The following is a 19,118-nucleotide window of genomic DNA, read 5'->3' on the forward strand; positions in this document are numbered from 1 at the left end:
TGGGCACAGAGCATCGTGGACACTGGATCGCCAGCTGAAAGAAGGGAATGTCGGAGGTGAACTTGCCACCTTCACACCCTTCTTGGTGCAGAAAGACTGCATAAATGCACAGCGCTTGCAAGCTCATTGAGCTATCTCCTCTCCAGGACAAGATGAAAGTCCAATGCAAATCACGCTGGCCTTCTGAACACTAAGATTCTGCACCTGCTGCTAACACCTGTCTTCTGACCCCAACTCAGCAAAATATTTTCATGCCGATGTCTTAGAACTGCTTTGGGATAGGATGTTGGAGCCCATCCCTGGCTGCCTTCCTAGTGCATTTAGCTCTCATCTTCTACAGGGCAACCCTTTCTGTCAGTGGGTATCTTCCAGTTGACTTTAGTAACTAAGTTCCTTTCATGAAAGAAGCGAGCTCCTTCAGCTCTCTCCTTCATGGCTTCTCCTTCTCCCCTGTGTTTTACATGCCAGGGTTCCTCAGGTCTCACTCCTGTTCTCTGGCTACCATAATCCTACCTCCCTTCCATCTCTGGAAAAACATAATTTCACTGCTTCCACTACCATCAACTCTTACATGACACAGCTTTCCATGTCTAGTCTAGGTCCTCCTCTCCATTCTGTGCCTATTGGCATGATGACCTCTAAATAATTCTGTTAGCGGTCTCAAAGCAACCCAGATTAATAGGACCAAATACAAGTTGCCTTTACTATATCTCAGTCCTCAGACAAAGAAACAAAGCAATAACTGTAAGTCTCCATTCTTTCAGCATCCCTGCCTTCCTCAATAATGCCACCCGCATATGGGATCAACTGGGTGAGTGAGCATAAACTATAAAATCATCTTTAGTGCTATCTTCTCCCTGATCTTTCACATTGCTATACTAGCACCAAATCATACCAATATGTAACCTAAATATCTCATGGACCCCTGAGATATCTCCTACCTAGATCAACGATCATTTACTCAAGAAAGGTGAAAAAATCCATCACTGCCAAACTGCCATAGGTCTGTGAACCTTTCCAGGTCTCTGTTGGTAGTGTGGGGATCTGATGAACATGCCTCTGCTAATTTGAAAGCTTCCATAGACACATTCTTGTATGGTTGTCCTCTGCAGACAGTAAAAAGCACATCTGTTTTGTGTCTCCACATCTTCAGCACCAGCCATGGCTCCTTTCACCCAGCCATTTGTCATATAAACATTGTTTAATGAGTGAATAAGCAAGTAAAGTGGCTGTAGTGATGGTGACTGTCACTGGGGAGGTTCTTCAGCACACTGTCCCCCACAGACATCTTAATCACCTGGCACTGACTCCATCAAAATCTCTTGTGGAGTCGAATTGAGGGTGCTGTTGTCTCTAAGATGCTCTGCCATTTGGAAAGTGGGGCCAGCAAGATACAAAGCTCAAAGGGCTTTGGAAATACATGTTAGAGACCTCGGCCATGAAGAGTCACAGAATTTGCATGTGTTAGGAGATGAGTCAGCAGAGGGCTGCTTGGCTTGAAACCCCCTATAAATAAATCCCTATGTCTCCCATGTTTACTGTACTGTAGGCAACAAAGTTTTAGGCGCAAGTGCCTCTGAGAAGTCCTCATCAATAGATGAGGAGGACCACGTAAGCTATGGGAGGTAAGCTGTTATAATGGCAGCATGCTTCCTCTGCGGTGTGGTTGTGATACTCAGCCAATAGCTATAATACCTAAAACAGCCATTAAAAGTTAGCCAAATTATTAGCACTTTTCATAAAAGAAAGCTAAGTGCTGGGTGTTTAGAGTTGATGAGGTAGCTTGGCAAGTCGAAGCACTTGCTGCACAAATCAAATGACCTGGACTGCACACTCAGAACCCACGGAAGAGTCAGTTCCTGAAGTTATCCTCTGCTCTACACACAGCTAGGTCACATGGGTGCCCACCACATACATGCACACACACATACACATACATCATACCACACCATACACATACACACATCACACATACACCACACCACATACACACCACACACACACATATATGCAAACACCACACACATACACACACCACACACATACACATATGCAAACACCACACCACATACACACCACACACACACACACACACACATATGCAAACATCACATACATACACACACCACACACACCACACACATACACATATGCAAACACCACACACATACACACACACAAATACACACAACACACACATTATACACACACTATGCACACACACACCACACCACACATAGACACAAATACACACACCACACACACATAAATACATATACCACACATACAATAATGATAGCAAAAATATATATATTTTTTTTTTAAAAAAACTTGGACTGTTTAGTGATTTTCCTCAGACCATGAAGCCACCAAAGTGGGACTGGGATTTGAACCCGGGTCTCTCCCCTTCCCTTCCAACCATGGTAAGTGTGAAGCCAGACACAGACAAGGAAATGGCAATTATCCCCATCCTGGACCAAAGCACTTCCAAATCTAACTTCCTTTCCACTTTCAGTCTCTCCCAGTCTTGAGTCTGTGCTCAAGTCCCTGGCTAAATTCTAGTCCTTGGTTTTCCTGGAGCATAAGAGCCACAGCCCTGGTGAGGGATTCTGACTTCTAATCTCTTCATCAAAGGGGGGTGTTCTCACTTTTAGCTTGCATGCTTAGATTGAAAATTTTTTCATACTCCATCTAATTCCTTCAGATTATATTCTGAAGAAAACATTGATTTTTCACAATCAAGATGTCTGTGCATAAGATCTACCTTTTATAGAAACACTGGATAGTCCTGAAAACAGGTGTGTGTGTGTGTGTGTGTGTGTGTGTGTGTGTGTGTGGCACAGACCACATATAAGGCACTATTCAGAGTGGTTCTTCTCCCAAAGATTGCACAATCAAATGAGGGCATGAATAAGACATGTCATGGTGATCAGGGAGACGAAGGGCTTTGTGCAGAGCACAGTTTGTACCTAAGGTCTCCGGGATATGCAATCCTCCCAGCTACATTCCTAAGAGCCTAGGATTCGTCACTTACATGGGCAATGGTGAGCAAGCTTAACCCCAGAGCCTGCTAATCCAGCTAGTCTAGCTAACCTGGGCATCCCCTGTCTCTGCTTCCCAAGTACTGGGATTACAGGCTGGCCACCATGCTACTGAGCATCACACAGGTTCTAGGGGATCTAAAGTACCATTCTCACACTTAGACAGCAAACGCTGAGTCATTTCCCCAGCCCATGACATGTTATCATATATGTATGTATGTATTTCTCTATGTGTGTGATATAGTATATGATGTATATATAGATATATGGGCTATAAAAATATGATAATCAAACTATTAGCAATTAGAAGATCTATCCCATAAGTCTTCATTCTTACCATCTGGGTGGGTGTGGAAAGGGGTGAGCAGATTTAAGCATATTTCTCATTGCTAAACACTGTCACCTTGTCATATAATGGGACATTAGAATTATCCCTCTTTTCTAACTGTAACCTTTTACCTGCTAATCAACATCTCACCTTTCCTCACCTCACCCAACCATCCCCCTAATTTTAATCTGACCTTTTTAGATTCTACATATTAAATGAAATCATATCGCATTTATCTCTTTGTGCCAGAATTATTTTATATAATATAATGCATTGTACTGGTAATTTCAAAACAGTTGAAAGGGAGAATTTCAAATGCTTTCTCTCTCTCTCTACCACACACACACACATGCACACAAATATAGATATTTGAGGTGGCTCGTATGCTAATAAATGTCAAACTATCACTTTGTACCCATTAGTAGATGCAATTATTAGCCAATTAAAAATAACACTGGAGTCTACCCACTCGGCAAACTATAAGGATCCAAAACAGTACTGTCAAATACGATCCTCACCCCATTCACTGGACTGCCAATACTTATCTTTCATAATGAGAGCGTTGAACTTTTTGACCGACATCATCCATTCTTCCCTCCTTCCAGTTCCTGGCAACTCCCATAATCACCTGCCTCTGTGATATGAGCTCTTCTAGAGTCCACACAAAAAGGAGGTGCTCATCCTCCCCTCTTTCCATAGCCCCAGGTCCACAATCACTGTATGTCTTTCTCTCCTTCAGACAGCTAAAACATTCTGTGGGTGTGTACTAAGAAACACTAAAATTACAACTCTCAGTGTTCGGCTAGTCCCTGACACGTGGGATATGTCCGTGGTCCTGAATAACTGACCTGATTCTGCTTGCATGCCAGGTGAGCTGAAAGCATGCTCCTGGGCTAACTTGCCTGGAAATTTTAAATCTGCTGACTGGCAGGATGAGGCTAGCTTCCCTAAGTGGCCAACAAGGAACTAGAGCTCCCCAGTGAAGGCTTGTATTTGCACCTTTTTTAAATGAGCCAGCTTGGAAAGATTGTTGGAAACCATGGGAAATTTTCCGTACAGAATAAGTATCAGCTGATAGTAGAAATTTGTTATTCCCTTTCTAGATTAAAATGGTAGTGAGCTTGGTGTAGCAGGACACGGCTATGATCCCAGCACCCGCATTGTGCCTCACGACCATCTGGAACTCCAGATCCAGGGCATCCTATGCCTCTTCGAACACCAAGCACACACATGGTACACAAACACGCAAGGGGACAAAGACACTCACACACAAAATGAAACAAGAAGTTTTCTAAAAGATACCTGCTTAGTAGAATTAAGATAAAACGTCTTCAGTGCTGAGAGCGTGGCTTAGCTGACAAGGTGTGTGCCAGGCAAGCAAGTATAAAGACCTAGGTTTAATCTCCAGTACCGCATAGCATAAACCAGGCATGTGGCACACACCTGTAAACTCAGCGTTCCAGAGCTAGGAGGCTCAGAAGTTCCAGCTATCCTCAAGTACATAGGAAGTTCGTAGCCAGCATGGGCTACCTAGGACCCTAACACACACTCACATACACACACACACACAAAAGCAGTAACAAAATATTATGTCTTTACTTCAAAGTCTTCAGCAAAGTAGGGCATGGTAACATTAGCTAAGGCCTGTAGTCCCAGTGCTGGGGTTAGGGGAAGCATAGAGGCAGGAGGATTACCACACACTCTAGTCCAGCCGAGACTACATAATGAAACTCTATTTCCAAAATAAATAAATAGATAACATCATCTTCAAGCAAAAATAAAACTGAAAAAGAGGTTCAAAATATTAACAATCATTATTATATGTAGATTATAATATATAGATGATAGTTAATTTCACTATTCTCTTTCTACTTTTCAAAATATTCAAAATATTAATAGTAATGGTATTTTAAGAGTTGTGGTATGTAGCAAGGACTAGAAAAGCAATCCAGTATTCATGTGCTTGGCCTTTTGTGGACCCCTCTCTCATATTACCTGATTTTGCTATGATGTTAAGAAGTGACTTGTCTAGGATTGTGAATCTCCACTTCACAGCATCCTAGGTGAAAGTTTAGAGCTTGGGTTAAGCGAATCTCAGCCTCTGCCTGGAAAGTCATCTCTGCAGCTAAGCACTTCACTTCCTGGGAGCAAGCCTGGACCATTCCAAAGGCATTCTGCCTATTGTAATCCTGTAATTCTGTCCTATAATCCAGCACTTGGAAGGCAGAGGCAGGAGGACAATCTTACAAACAACAGGTCAGCCTGGCCTTTCATACAGCAGGTTCCAAGCCAGCTAGTGCTGCACAGTGAGGATCTTGTCTCTGGAAACAAGGCCAAGGGAGATGGAAATACAGCTTGGAGGGAGAGCATGAAGCCTTGGGCTTAACCCCAGCACCATTAAATGTTAAATAACTAGGGCTTTTTTTTAATTGCCTGAAACAGCAATCCATGTCTGTAAGCCCATGAGGTCGAGGCAGAAGGATGAGGAATTCATGGTCATTCTTTGCTACACAGTGAGTTCAAGACAAAATGGGATAAGTGATGGCCTGTCCAAACAAAGAAAAAAAAAAGGGATGGAAGTGGTATCAAGGCAGTCTTCACTCCATAGTGCATTCTTGAGGACCACACACTCAGGCCTCCATCCTGGGCTCTCATTTCCTATACATGCTCTTCACATAAGTGCATGACGTCACAAGCACCTTTGGGTTTTTTTTAATTCACGACTGGCACCAATTCTGCAGGTTAGAAAACAATATGAAGACCGGCTTCCTGGTCTCCCTTATCCACCAAGCTTCCCAAACAAACACTGGGCAGGCTTTATGGTCTAGTACTCATGAGATTATGGGCCACGTCTCCTGAAAAATGTGGCAGTAGATTAAAAGAAACAAATTGAGGAAAACTGAAAGTGCAGCCAACCCATGTTGACCTATGATAGGGGTTGTGTTGTCATCAGAGCTAAGCCTCAGAGGCGCTGGGATTCCGCATCAGCCCATCCCATTAGAGCAGAAACCACAGGAGCGCAGGCACACATTTTTGTTTGTTTCCCAGTGCAAATAAAGTTTACATTTACGCTAGCTGGCAGATAATGAACACAGCCTTATGCAACAGCAGCAAGTCTAAAAAAAAAAAAAAGTGCATATCTTACTTTAAGAATACTTTATTGCCAAATACAAATACTAAGAAGGATCATCTGACTATTTGTAAAACAAAAACAAAAAATGCTTATGAACTCATGTCAAGGTGATTCTCTACAAACCTTCTGTTTGTAAAAGTACAGAATTTGTGATTCATAATGAAACAAATCACGATGAAACAATGTACATATGTTTCTTCAACATATGGGAGCAAAAATAAGAATTCTTTTGCAAAAATACCTGCCTCAGGAGTTGTGTGGTATTTATAATGAAGTCCCCTATCTGCTCTCTTGAGCTTCTGACATGACTGATATTGTGCAAAGGTGAGCCAGTCATTTCTGGATGGAGTGCCAGTCGCAGTTTTGAAAAGAGGGTCTTGATTGGTCCCTGCATCCCTTTAAAACTGCTGAGGATTTGGACATCTGGAAAAATGAAACAGAAAGCAGAAAGTCATTCTTGATATGGCTGTCAGACATAGAGAATGAATAAAATGTCCTACATCATTTATAAGGACACTAGTCCCATTCACAAAGGCTCCATCACCATGTGCCAACCGCTTCCTAAAGCCTTCTGCCCATCACATTGGAAGCTAGGATTTCAGTACACAAATATGAGGGCACACAGTCAGCATACAGCACTGTGAGGCTATAACAAGCAAGACCTGAGCTGACTGCATGGGAAGCATCCAAAAATGTGAAAATATCTAAACAGGTTACAGAAAACAGAAGACATGCATGTGTGCTTGAGAAATGAGAAGCCTCTGATGATTAGCTCGGTGGAGAAAGAGAGCCTGTGACTGCAGAAGAGAAAGGCATCAACAAACTCAGAGATTATGGCAGCACGCACAGGGCCTGCACCTGTTCAAGCTGGAAGGGCAGCACTGAGAGGGAGGCAGTGGACACAATCTCCCACCCCTAACCAAAAGCTATCTCCAATTGACAACTAAATTTGGTTTGTCCAATAGAGTCTCACTGGGCCCAGGCCGCATGTCCAACAGTTAAACACCAACACACAACAAACTCAATGGTAATTTTATAGATTTTTTTTTTTTTGGTCTCATATTGCTTTGTTTGGGCATTTTTTATCTTAATGGCCTTTTGCCTGTATATTATGGATTCTGATTTTGTGTTTTTATGGCTTTAGGGTTTTTTTTTTTTTGTGGGGGGGAGGTATTGTGGAGGTTTTTTGTGCTTCTTTGTTGGTTTTTTTATTATTGGGTTTGTTTTTAATTTGCCCATTTGTTTTCTAAATAAAAAAAAAAGGGCATAGAGTTGGATGGATAGGTAGGTATAGAGGATCTGGTAGGAGTTGGGGGAAGGAAAATCATGATCAAATATGAAAAAAATTCAAATTAAAAAAAAAAAAAGTTCATACTGTAAGGCCAAGGGTCAAAATGGTGCCCAACATGTGGTGGTCAATCCTCAGAGAAAGTTGGGAGGTTTTTTGTTTTGTTTTGTTTTTTTGTTTTTTGTTTTTTCAATCTTTAAATAGAAGCCAAGAGTAGGATTTTGGTCCTCTCACCCAAGGAGTCACAACCCAACCAAACCATAAGTGAGAGAGTGAAATAGCCCGGGCTCTTCTCAGTCCTCTGAGGCAAAGCATTTCATACAACTACTGAGATGTCTGCTAAGATCCGGGTTAGGAAAATATTCAGAGCAACAGCTCTGCAACTTTGTTCATATGACTGTAAAATCTAATGCTTGGTTTCCTGGACAAGGAACCACAGATGTTGACAACTGGAAACACAGAGAAGCTGATGTAAAGAGAGGACATGAAAAGGGGATAAAAATCCCTGTCCGTTATTTTGCAACCTGGGCTGCAGTGTTTGTTGTGTTGCTTGTACCCACTCAGGAGGAGAACAAACCAAAACAAGGAAGCCCCACACATCTCGGCAGTGAACTCTACAGTTGCTGCAGCTTCCTCGGCCCTTCTACCACCACAGATCCAGGCTCCCACAGGGCTTGCCCTCTCGAGCAATCTGACAGGAACTCGGGGCCTTCCCGCTGTCCCTCACCCTGTGGCCCTTTCAGCCCACTAGGGTCCAGCCAAGCACTGCCACGTGAGTGAGACGCTGGCGCCTCTACACCGGGGTTTGGCCGTGCCAGTAACCCCTTAGTTTTTAATTTCCCCTCGCAGTGGAATGACACAGTATTGATTGATTAGTGGTCCCTTCATGGTGAAAATTAACAGTCCCAATTTCTAGAGCAGGAACAACTGTAACCAGGACATATAGAACCTTCAGTCAGTCCTTGGAATTCCTCTATTTTTTCAATTCAAAAAAAGGCAAAGAGGAAATACAACTGTCACGTGCTTTCATGGTCATAAACAATGGGGGCCCTCCAGTCAGGGCCCCCAGCTCCTAGTATGATTCTTCAAGGACAGTCTGTTCTACCTGACCTAAAAGACTCCCTTTCCTCCATTCCTTTACATCCCGATAAGGAATGTTAGCATCCTCTACCACTACTTTAAGCAACCTGATATAAGTAGAAAGTTTTATCAAGGGGGATGAAAAACAGCCCTATGTGGGCACCAGCTTCAGGGGTCTCTACAGCCTTCACAGGCTTACAGAGAGATAAGGTGGTAAGAAAACAATTCAGTTCAATACAACTAAGTAGCAGGCGTTGGTTCAAATTTCAAGAGTCTGGCCCCAAGCGGTTTGCTTTAGGCATATTTTGAAGCACAGCACACTTTGGCGAGGACTTAATCTAGTGATAATTACCTCAGTGCCTCATATACAAAAAAGCATGCACACAAGTTCTCCTTGGGAAACAGAGCAAGCTAACTACAGATCAGACGTAACTACATCAAAATTCTTTTAAAGTCCATAAAAATAGGTTCCAAAGACTGACTGACTAAAACAACCTTATGATAAGGGCCTTATGGGGGGAGGATCCATTGTGGTCTCCAGCCACACAGATAGTGCAAAGGTCACCAGACCAGAAAGCACGTTAAGCTCCCACTCCTGCTTTCAGGGAAGATAAATGGAATTGCAGTCCTTCCTTTGAAGGAACAACAAAGAGTCTGTGCCCCTACAACATAATAGAATACAAATACTATTATTTAAAAAAAAAGACCTAAGCTAAAAAAAAAAAAAAAAGTAAAAAGACTTCAAAGGTGAACAGCATTTTTCTCTAAGTGGTGGGATTATAGTATTACATTCTTACTTTGTATCTCCATGCTTTCAAATCATCTACAATGCATATGTCATCTTCAAAGTCAAAAAACAATTTCAATTGGAGGAGCTGGTACTGAGAGAAAAAAATAAAATCAGTTTTTTGTCTCATACAAGACCAGGGAAGAAGTCTGCACCTGAAGACAGAAGGGCCTGGAGGAAGGAAGGAAGAAAGCAGGGCCTGTGAAGGAACCTGTGACACATAAACAATGCAAGTCAAATAAAGAACTCAACAGTTAGGAGGCTCTGGTGGATAATCTTGGCTGTCAACTTGACTACATCTAGAATCAACTAAAACCTGGGCAGCTGGGCAAGACTGAGAGTGACTTTCTTGACTGGATCATTTCAAGTGGGAAGACCCACCCTAAATCTAGGCCACACGTTCTGGTGTTAGATCACATAAAAAAACATGGAAGAAGGAAGCTTTTGGCATTTGCCTGCTCACCCTCACTCTTGCTAGCAAGTCCATCTGTCCTGTTGCTGAAGCATTTTTTCACTGGTTTTAGAACCTGTTGGTTTGAGATTCTAAGACAGACAGAAGATCGGGTAGAATATCCAGCCTGGTGGACTGAGAAACTACCAGATTGTTGGCCATTGTTGGACTAGCCTCCCTGGAACACAGACTATGAACCACTCTAAGAAGTCCCCTTTTAAAACATGAATATTCAGACTGGAGAGATGTCTCAGTAGTTAAGAGCACTGATGGCTCTTCCAGAGGACCTGAGTTCAATTCACAGCACCCATATGCTAGCTCACAACCATCTGTAACTCTAGTTCCAGGGGATCTGAGGCCTTCTTCTCTGCCTCTGTGGATACCAGAGGGTGTCCATCATAGGGTACACAGGCATGAATGTAGGCCAAACACTCAAACACACAAAATAGAATGAAATATTTTTAAAAAATAAAATATCCATAATTGTGGGACTCTTCTAGTAAGGTTGAAGTCTGATGTTTCTGGATAGCCTCTGAAACTTCCAATAGCTTCTGAGAAAGGGGACTCACTTTCTTAGAAGGGTTCTCTCTTTGGTTGATCTAGGGAACCCAGATCCTCTAAGGAGCTTCACATATTCCCCAGGGAAGGGTCCAACCCTGATAAGAAACCTGCTCAGCAAGTACCTGGGTATTCCTGGAAATACCCCACCCTGTACTAAGGAGCTCTTAGCTTTCAGCAAATGACCTTCAATTGTACCTGGAGATTATCCTCACCCATAGGATAATTAAGTACTATGTTCTCCTTCTTGTGATAGGACCGTGGTACTGCATGTAAATGAGGTACTATACCACCACATGTAAATCTAGTATCCCTACAGTCTCTAGCCCCATTGAATCAAGTATGTTCACCCTAGAAACACCTCTTACTACCCAAGGTTTATAAATCCCCAATTTCACATGAAATAAACATGCTGCATGATACCGTCACCTTTTCACCATGGCCATCTTGGATTTTTCATTTATTCTGGGGGAGGAAGGGCTTCCCTCCTCCCTGTAGATCCACCACTGAACTCCCAGGGCTTAGCTTTCAGGCAAGCTGACTGTAGCCCCAAGCTCAGTGTTGACCCCAGCATCCACTGGGCCTGGACCCCCCTTCCCACCCACCCGACCTGCACCTCACTGGACCTGCCTTCCGGCCTGCTGGGCCTGAACCTCACCAGTCCTGTGTTTTGGCTACAAGCCAACCAGGCACAGGCTTTCACCCACACCCCTGCCGTTAATATAGTGGCTTAGCCAAAATGCTGTAACAGTTCAGCATCATCACGGGCACTGCCATCTGATACTGACAATCTCATTTAAAAGAGCTAACTGTAACACTCAGGGAAAAACTCTTTCTACACCCTGGCCTCGCTTACGGGCTTCACCCCAAGTGCTCTAAGATGCTTCTGGAAGAGAAGCAGGAACACATGTCCCCATCCTGAAGTGCCTGGACTGGTAGCAATGGCAGGGTCGACAGCCATGCCCTGGGACCCCCCAGGAAACTTTCAAAGAATGACATATAATTTATATATATATTAATTTTATACATTATTATATATTGATATATAATTATATACATGTAGTTCATTCTATTAGTTCTTTTTCATTAGGGAACCCTGACAAAATACAGAAGCTTTTCTACAAGAAGACAATCCTCTCCTTGGGTAAAACACTTTTTAACTTTTGCTCATTTTTGAATTTTAGCGCCTTTTGAATGAGAAGTATCTGGAAGAATGATGCTGAAATTAATCAGCAGTTCAACATTTTTCCAAATTTAACGAAAATCATTGGGAGTCGACAGCCTCTGCAGTGGCTGATTAACTTAATAAGCAAAGTGCAGTAGGCCTCTTGGTTTCCTGGTCATTATTCCCAGCCATCACCACAACAGCTGCCCATCATTGGCGATACATTTGCCTTGCAAATTAAGTAATCAAGAATAACTCAGAGTTCATCTCCAACCAATGGGCTTAGCACTCTCATCCAAAAACTGAAGACATGACTTGGACGCCTAAGAGCAGCCTTGTTCACACAACAGGAACAGAGAGGACACTTGCTTTTTAATTCTCCCCAACCCCAGCCACACCCCAGGAATTCAACAGTGTCAAGGGGGCAAGGGGAGACTCCTGCTTTTCTCAGTGGGCTTCCTGACTTTCTATTAAAATGGCCCAAGGTTGGGGAAATTGAATCCCAGAGAAGTGACCTGGCAGCCTCCGAAGTTTCACAGCTGGTTGGTGGTGCATTGAAGGAGAGATTCCAAGCCTACAACTGGATGGTGAGGCTCCCTCACCCATTTTTCATACTCATGAAAGGGGTATGAAAGGCAGAATGAGCAGCATCAGTACAATTACTGACGATGCCCCACCCCCAGGACTGGGCAAAACATCAAGAAAAAAATAAGAGGCACTACGTTTAAGAGAGCCTTGGTCCTCATATTCAGAGCAAAACTTCTTGGCAAAAGTTACCTAAATACTTTCTAAAACCCATTTCTGTCTTGAGGCTGTATTGCCTAAGAAGTGTCAGGTGCCGTATATTTATCGCCAGTCTTACAAAACCGCACAGTGCCTCAGCTTCCTGACAGCCTTGTCAACAGACAGTGTAATAAAAACAAAAAGGTCCCTGAGCATTCAAGTGTGACAGAGCACATCAAGCCTCACACACTAGGCTCGCATTTGCTTTGGCAAACTGATGAACAAAACACATAAAGAAGTAGACGTGAGGGCTCGGGAGGCAGAGCATCTGTAAGCTGAGCAGAGTGTTAGGAAGGTGGTGATTGTGCGGCTAAATAAAGGCATGTCCTTCCTCAGCTGACCCTCCGTTTCCTTGACTGAGAGACAGGAATAAGCCCCTCTTTGCTTACATGATTGTTCTTTCAAATTAAAAAAAAAAAATTATACTTATGTAAGCCAAGCAGCACAGAATTTAATATACAGTTAATCTTTTATAAAGTGAAGGCTAACATACTTCTAGAAAGCAATACTAAATTATGGCAGTAAAAAGAGAGGGATTTTTAAAAGTTTTTTCTATAATATAATTTAATTCTTTCCAGAGAGATTTTAGTTATAATAATAATAATAATAATGGTGATAATGGTGATAATTCTTTAATTCTTTCCAGAGAGATTTTAGTTATAATAATAATAATAATAATAATGATGGTGATAACCAGAATGACATTACTTGTTTAGAGAGATTTCTGTCATTGTTGGACCATAAACTGCAACCTCAAGGAATACCTAGCAGTCTGAAGTGTAGGAAGAATTCTGGTTTCTTTAGAAACACAGAAACGTTACGTAACTATGCTTTTGTTTTAATCCCAGGTGTGGGATACGGGGCTTCGTCAGATCGTTCACAGCCGCCATGATTTGTCTTGTGCTCTGACAGGAGTATGATTTTGCCAGCTGAAGATAGTTTATGTTTGGGATTCTGGAGACTCTTCAGAGGGTATATAAATGCCAGCCCCTCCCCCACCAGGCATGCTGGCTGCTCCTCCTTCTGCTGTTGCTGATTTCTGTTTGCTGGGTTGCTGGTTGCTGGTTGGAGCTATCCTGACAACAAATATCAATTAGCTGCCCCAAGCAGCTCATTGCCCCTAATCAACAGGAAGTAGTCTAATGAGATTAATGCCCCCTTTCCCCTCTGTCCTTCTTTCTCTCCTGCTTAGTGTTTGGGGGTTGGAAAGGATTGGGGTGGAGAAGTGAGGTAGGAAAAAGAACTCAATTAAGTAGCCAAAAGTCCGGTTCCACTGAAGTCACTAGTAAAGCTGAGCGCACCTTCCTTCACTTCCCATCTCTTCTCTGGGAATGGGAAGGTGTCTCAGAAGCTGTAACTGTAGGTGATACACACCTTGCCCCAAACCATAGAGATCCTCCAGACCTTGGAGAGGGCAGATCCCACACAGACACTGACAAAATTCTTTTCTTCATAATACTAAGGAGACCCTGGAGAAAGGCACTGACTTGCTCTTTAGGACTCTGTATTAGTTAGGGTTATTATTGCTGTGATGAAACACCACAACCAAAAAGCAAATTGGGGAGGAAAGGGTTTACTTGGCTTACACTTCCACAGCACTGTTCATCACTGAAGGAAGTCAGGAAAAGAACATGGAGGTAGGAGCCGAGGCAGATGCCATGGAGGAGTGCTGCTTACTGGCTTGCTCCCCACGGCTTTCTCAGCCTGCTTCCTTATGGACCACTAGCCCAGAGGCCGCACAACCCACCATGGCCTGGGCCCACCCCCACTGATCATTAAGAAAATGTCCTATATGCTAGCCTACTGCCTGATCTTATAGAAGCGATTTCTCAGTTGAGAATCCCTCCCCACTCCCCTCTGATGACCCTAGTTCTCATCAAGCTGACAGAACACCAGCCAGCCCAGAGGCCATTGGCATTATCAAGTTCCGAACAGGAAAAGCAATGAAGCTCCCGATGCCCTTCCCAGCAGACTCTATCACTATGCTGAGCGCAACCTCTCCCAGACACGCTGATGTCTGAGATTGTTCCTCAGCAGGCTGTCTGCAGACGCAGCAGTAAAGTAAATGCCCTTTAGAAAACACCCTGGGCTTCGCAGCAGGAAAACGATACATTTGCAGAGATGGTAAAACAGTGCAGGAAAACTGCAAGATGCATGCACACGCACCCTGAAATATTGTGTTTATGGGCTAACAGTTCGCCTGCTATGCACTTCCAGCAATGGAGGACACTGGAGCAAAGGGCAGAGCCTCGAACTAAGCATCCATCATGCACCTGAGCTTCTGAGGGGCACGTGACATGAGTTATCTCACCTAATTTTCACAGCAGCCTCACTATTTGGGAATTGGGGCGGGGGGGGTGTGTGCGGTTGATTTGGTTTGTTTTGATTTTTAGAAACAGGGTCTCACTATGTGGTCCTGGATGTCCTGGAACTCACTATGTAGACAAGGCTGGCCTTGAACTCACAGAGATCTGCCTGCCTCTGCTTCTCAAGTGCTGGGATTAAAGACACTCAAAAATTAATCTAAGCGTTAGGTGACAAAACTTTTCCTGGGCAATTGCAGCACACACATCTGCCCATTGCAAATACGGAGCCCATTACTGACCAAAGTACCGATACCACCAAAGTCCAACTTGGTGAAACGTGAATTTTATTGGGGTTACTTACAGAAGCAGAAATGACTCGAAGACAGTGGCATCACCAAAGGTCACCCCAGTATGAGTGACAGCTCACAAAGGCCAGGAACCTGGAGCACACCGCAGTCCACAGACAGCCTAACAAGTCGGAGAGTGTCCTTTCCAGATGCTTCAGTTGGTCTGTATCTCTTCCGGGCAATTTGACTGATTTCTGATTCTGGTAGAGGACTTTGGTCTGAGTCTTTTCTGCAGTGTTTCTCCTCTGAGAGATTTCTTGGCAGCTGAGTTTTGCTTTATCTGAGAGAGATGCGCCGCTTTTGTTTGCTTTCTCTTGGAAGGAGGAGCCCAGTGAATCCCGTTAGTTTCAGGGACTTCCCGAAGCTATTTTAGTGGTTTTTACCTTCCCGTGTCCCTGCTGGATGAAATGTTTCAATCTCAGAGAAAACTGCGAATAGTATGAGTAGGATTTGAACCCAGCCACAGCAAACTCATGCTTTCCTTAAGTCCCAGACACACTAGGCGGCTAAGCCACCGCTTCTGTAGCCAACCCCACCAGCATTACAGTATATTAGCTGTGTGCTTAGGGAAGGAACAAAGGTTAGAAGGGTGGACCTGCCCTGCAGAGATCCACAGTCTGGGTCTGGAGGCAGGAACACAGGTGAATGATTACAACCTGAGCTTTTCACAATGCAGTAGTTGAAAAGGGAAAAAAAAGGCAGGAAAATGTTAGCAACGTTTGAGGGTGTTTTATTTGCAACCCACTGTCATTTTGAAGCACAGGACATTACCAGAAAACAGTATTTTAGAGACAAGGGGAGATTGTTTTGCTGGTCTCTTGTTTTTTGTTTTTCTTTTCCATCTGTATTAGTTACTTTTCCCATTGCTGTGACAAAATACCTTCAAGAAACAACACAAGGGAAGAAGGACTTGTTATGCTGTTACAGGAGGGAAGATGTGGGGCAGGAGCGTTAGGTGCCTCACTAAAGAGCCTCTGAGACACCCTAAGACCAACCTCTTAGCAGGAAAGAGATGTATTTGCCCCAGAGACACAACGACGGGCAGGGAACAAGAGACAAAGACAGGAGATAGAGGACAAGGGAAAAGGGGAAAGGAACAAGAGATGGGGGAACGGGTATTTGCCCTGGAAGGGGACAAAGGACTACCTTTAGATAGAGAGGAGACAAACATGACCCATAGGCAAATGGCAGTTTATAAAGGGGAAAAGGGAAACCCCGTGTTAGGATGACGTGTTTAATTTTGATTGGCTATGTTAATTAGGGCAGCCAATAAGGAGGTGGCTTGCTGGACTTCAATACTTTGATGGCTGGACCTTAGCACTCATCCTCAGGAGGAGGAAGTGGCCAAATAAGGCAATAGACTTTAGTGGCTAGCTTTAGGGCTGTAATCTAACAGTTTTTAGCAAGACAGAGGGAATGGGGGAAGGGCAAGGCTTGCAAGAGCCCTTCATCTCAGTCAAGAAACAGATTGATGTGGTACCCTATTTCTTTTCTCTTCTTATTCAGCCTGGGACCCTAGCCCACTGGGAATGCTAGCAACATTCAATGTGGTTCCTCCCTTCTTAATTAAACCTCTCTTTAAACCCCTTCACACCCTTCTGGCTGTGTCTCCTAGGTGATTCTAAAGCCTATCAAATTTACAAGCAAGGTTAACCATCACACCCACACAGTCCTACCCACTTCCCCCAAGGAAAAAAAAGTATACAGGCTAGCCTTTGGAGGCATGACATACAAGTGTCTTCCATGAAGATAAAATACTTGCAATTACAGGAAGAATGATAGTTGAAGATGGCTGGTGGCACTAAGGTCATTCGCTGTTCACAGTCAAATGGGAGACTCTCCTGAGGCCTCTTCCCTGTGTTTCTCTTCCTTCCTTCCTGACGTTTGAGATGTCTCCGTAGCTTGACATTTTCCCCACCTGTGTGCAGTTGGTTTCTTCTTACAGCCCGTAGATGGTGCCTTATGGGATAAGCATTCACACTGCTTGGGGTCTCAGAAGGTCCTTCTTGAAGGCTATGTGGTAGCTGTGTCTATGTATAAAGGGACTCTATCCAGCCAAGCCTGGTACACATGGCTCTGGCAGGCCTTGCTCTTCTGCCCCATTCCCTCTGCCTTGGTAAAAACCTTTAGATTACATTCCTAAAGCTAGGTGCCAAGGTCTATTCCCTTATTTGGCCACTTGGTCCTGAGGATGACTGCCAAGGTCCAGCTATCAAAATAGGAGGTCCATCAATTAAAAGCCCACTTTGGCTCACCTAATTAATATGCCCAATTAAAAGTAAACACTTCATCCTAACACAGGGTTTCCCATTTTACCTTAATAAACTGCCATTTGCTTATGGGCCACACCTGTCTCCTCTCTATCCAGAGGTAGCTTTGTCCCCCAGACAAATATCCCTTCCCCTCTCCCTTGTTCCTTTCCCCCTTTTCCCGAATCCTTTATCTCCTATCCTTGTCTCTGATTCCCTGCCCGCTATCCCTCTGAAGCAAATAAATCTCCTCTGTGCTAAGAACTTGGTCTTGGGGTATCCTGAACCCTGTCCCTTCAATGTACTATGCAAACTTGTGACTAAAAGTAATGTAAAGATTAAGACCACCAAGACCTGTGGTCTAGTATCCATTGCCTTGTTTATTTCAAGACCAGATTATCCTTGGGACTTAAACAAAGGGATGCTGAGGTGTGGGCGGAGAGATGCCCACAGCAAAGTAAAGTTCACCAATACAAAACTCCTCAAACTATTCTACACAAATAACCATGAGTCACATTTTCATTATTATACAATTTGTCTTGTACATTGTAATTCTTGTTTGTCTTATCAGTAATGTAGATGTGTATGTTTTTAGTTTTCAGTTATAAACTAATATTTTTATCTTTTTACACTTACTTGTAGCAAAATTATATTGTGATCATACACTATATAAATATAGTTCCTTGGCATATCGGTTTTTCATTTCCTCCCTGTATAGGATGAACGTTTGTGAATATTCTATGTGCACTTGAGAATAAGCCCACTCCACCTTTGTAAGAATCTAGTCTGTGGCAGGACCTTTTAGGCAGGTTTGTGTGGTATATTCTTCTGCTCTTTGAATTATTAGTGATTTATGTCTAATTGATCTATCCGTTTCCAGTAGGCATGCCGTAAAGGTATCCAAAACATTGGTGAATTTGTCTACTGAGCCCTGAAGTTTTCATAATTTTCATGATGCACATTTTGACATCATATTTAGTATAAGCTTAGAAATGCCCTAGATTCCTGATTATGAATCCTTTTCTCATTATCTATATATTATCCACATTGATGTTTCTCATCGTAAAATCTGTTTTATCCAATATTGATATAGCTTTCTTAGCTTTCACTTTCAGCTTTAGCTTTTAAGGTATATTTTTCCTATCTTTTTTTCCCCCAGTCTTTCTAAGTCCTTATATAGAAACTGTATTTCATAAAAAGTATAAAGTTTTCTTTTTAGCATAGTCTGATCATTTCAACAATATCTATTTCACTTACACTGACATAATTTGACACATGCAAATCTAAGTCTGACATTTGACATGTGCTCATTTTATGCTTTTTGCTCTCTACTTTCTATACATTTAATTGCTTTTATTTTGCTTATTCACTTTTCCCTTATATTATATCTATTTGTGATTCCTTTAATAATTACCCTTGAAATTAAGATATTTATTAACCCATATCAAAATCCGGTGTTAGGTAATATTCTTATCCTAGATAATGCAATGACCTTAGAACTTTCAAATTCTACTCCATCTTTACTTGAATGCTCCTGAGTTTCTGTATTTAACTCTGCGCATACTTTTCACTGCTGGAAGGCATGATGATGATGAAGATGAT

The 19,118-nt window shown here is 42.9% G+C and overlaps 1 long non-coding RNA gene across 1 annotated transcript in view; it reads right to left on the minus strand.

Moving 5' to 3' along the window:
• Positions 1-4,113, minus strand: part of LOC132646389 (uncharacterized) — a 48,752-nt gene extending 44,639 nt beyond the window's left edge. Inside the window, exon 1 of the long non-coding RNA XR_009584628.1 lies at positions 3,998-4,113. This is a non-coding gene — a long non-coding RNA (uncharacterized LOC132646389). The remainder of the gene's footprint in view (positions 1-3,997) is intronic.
• Positions 4,114-19,118: the final 15,005 nt, after the last annotated feature.

This window comes from Meriones unguiculatus, chromosome 11, assembly GCF_030254825.1.
Source record: "Meriones unguiculatus strain TT.TT164.6M chromosome 11, Bangor_MerUng_6.1, whole genome shotgun sequence".
NCBI classification, from domain to species: Eukaryota; Metazoa; Chordata; class Mammalia; order Rodentia; family Muridae; genus Meriones; species Meriones unguiculatus.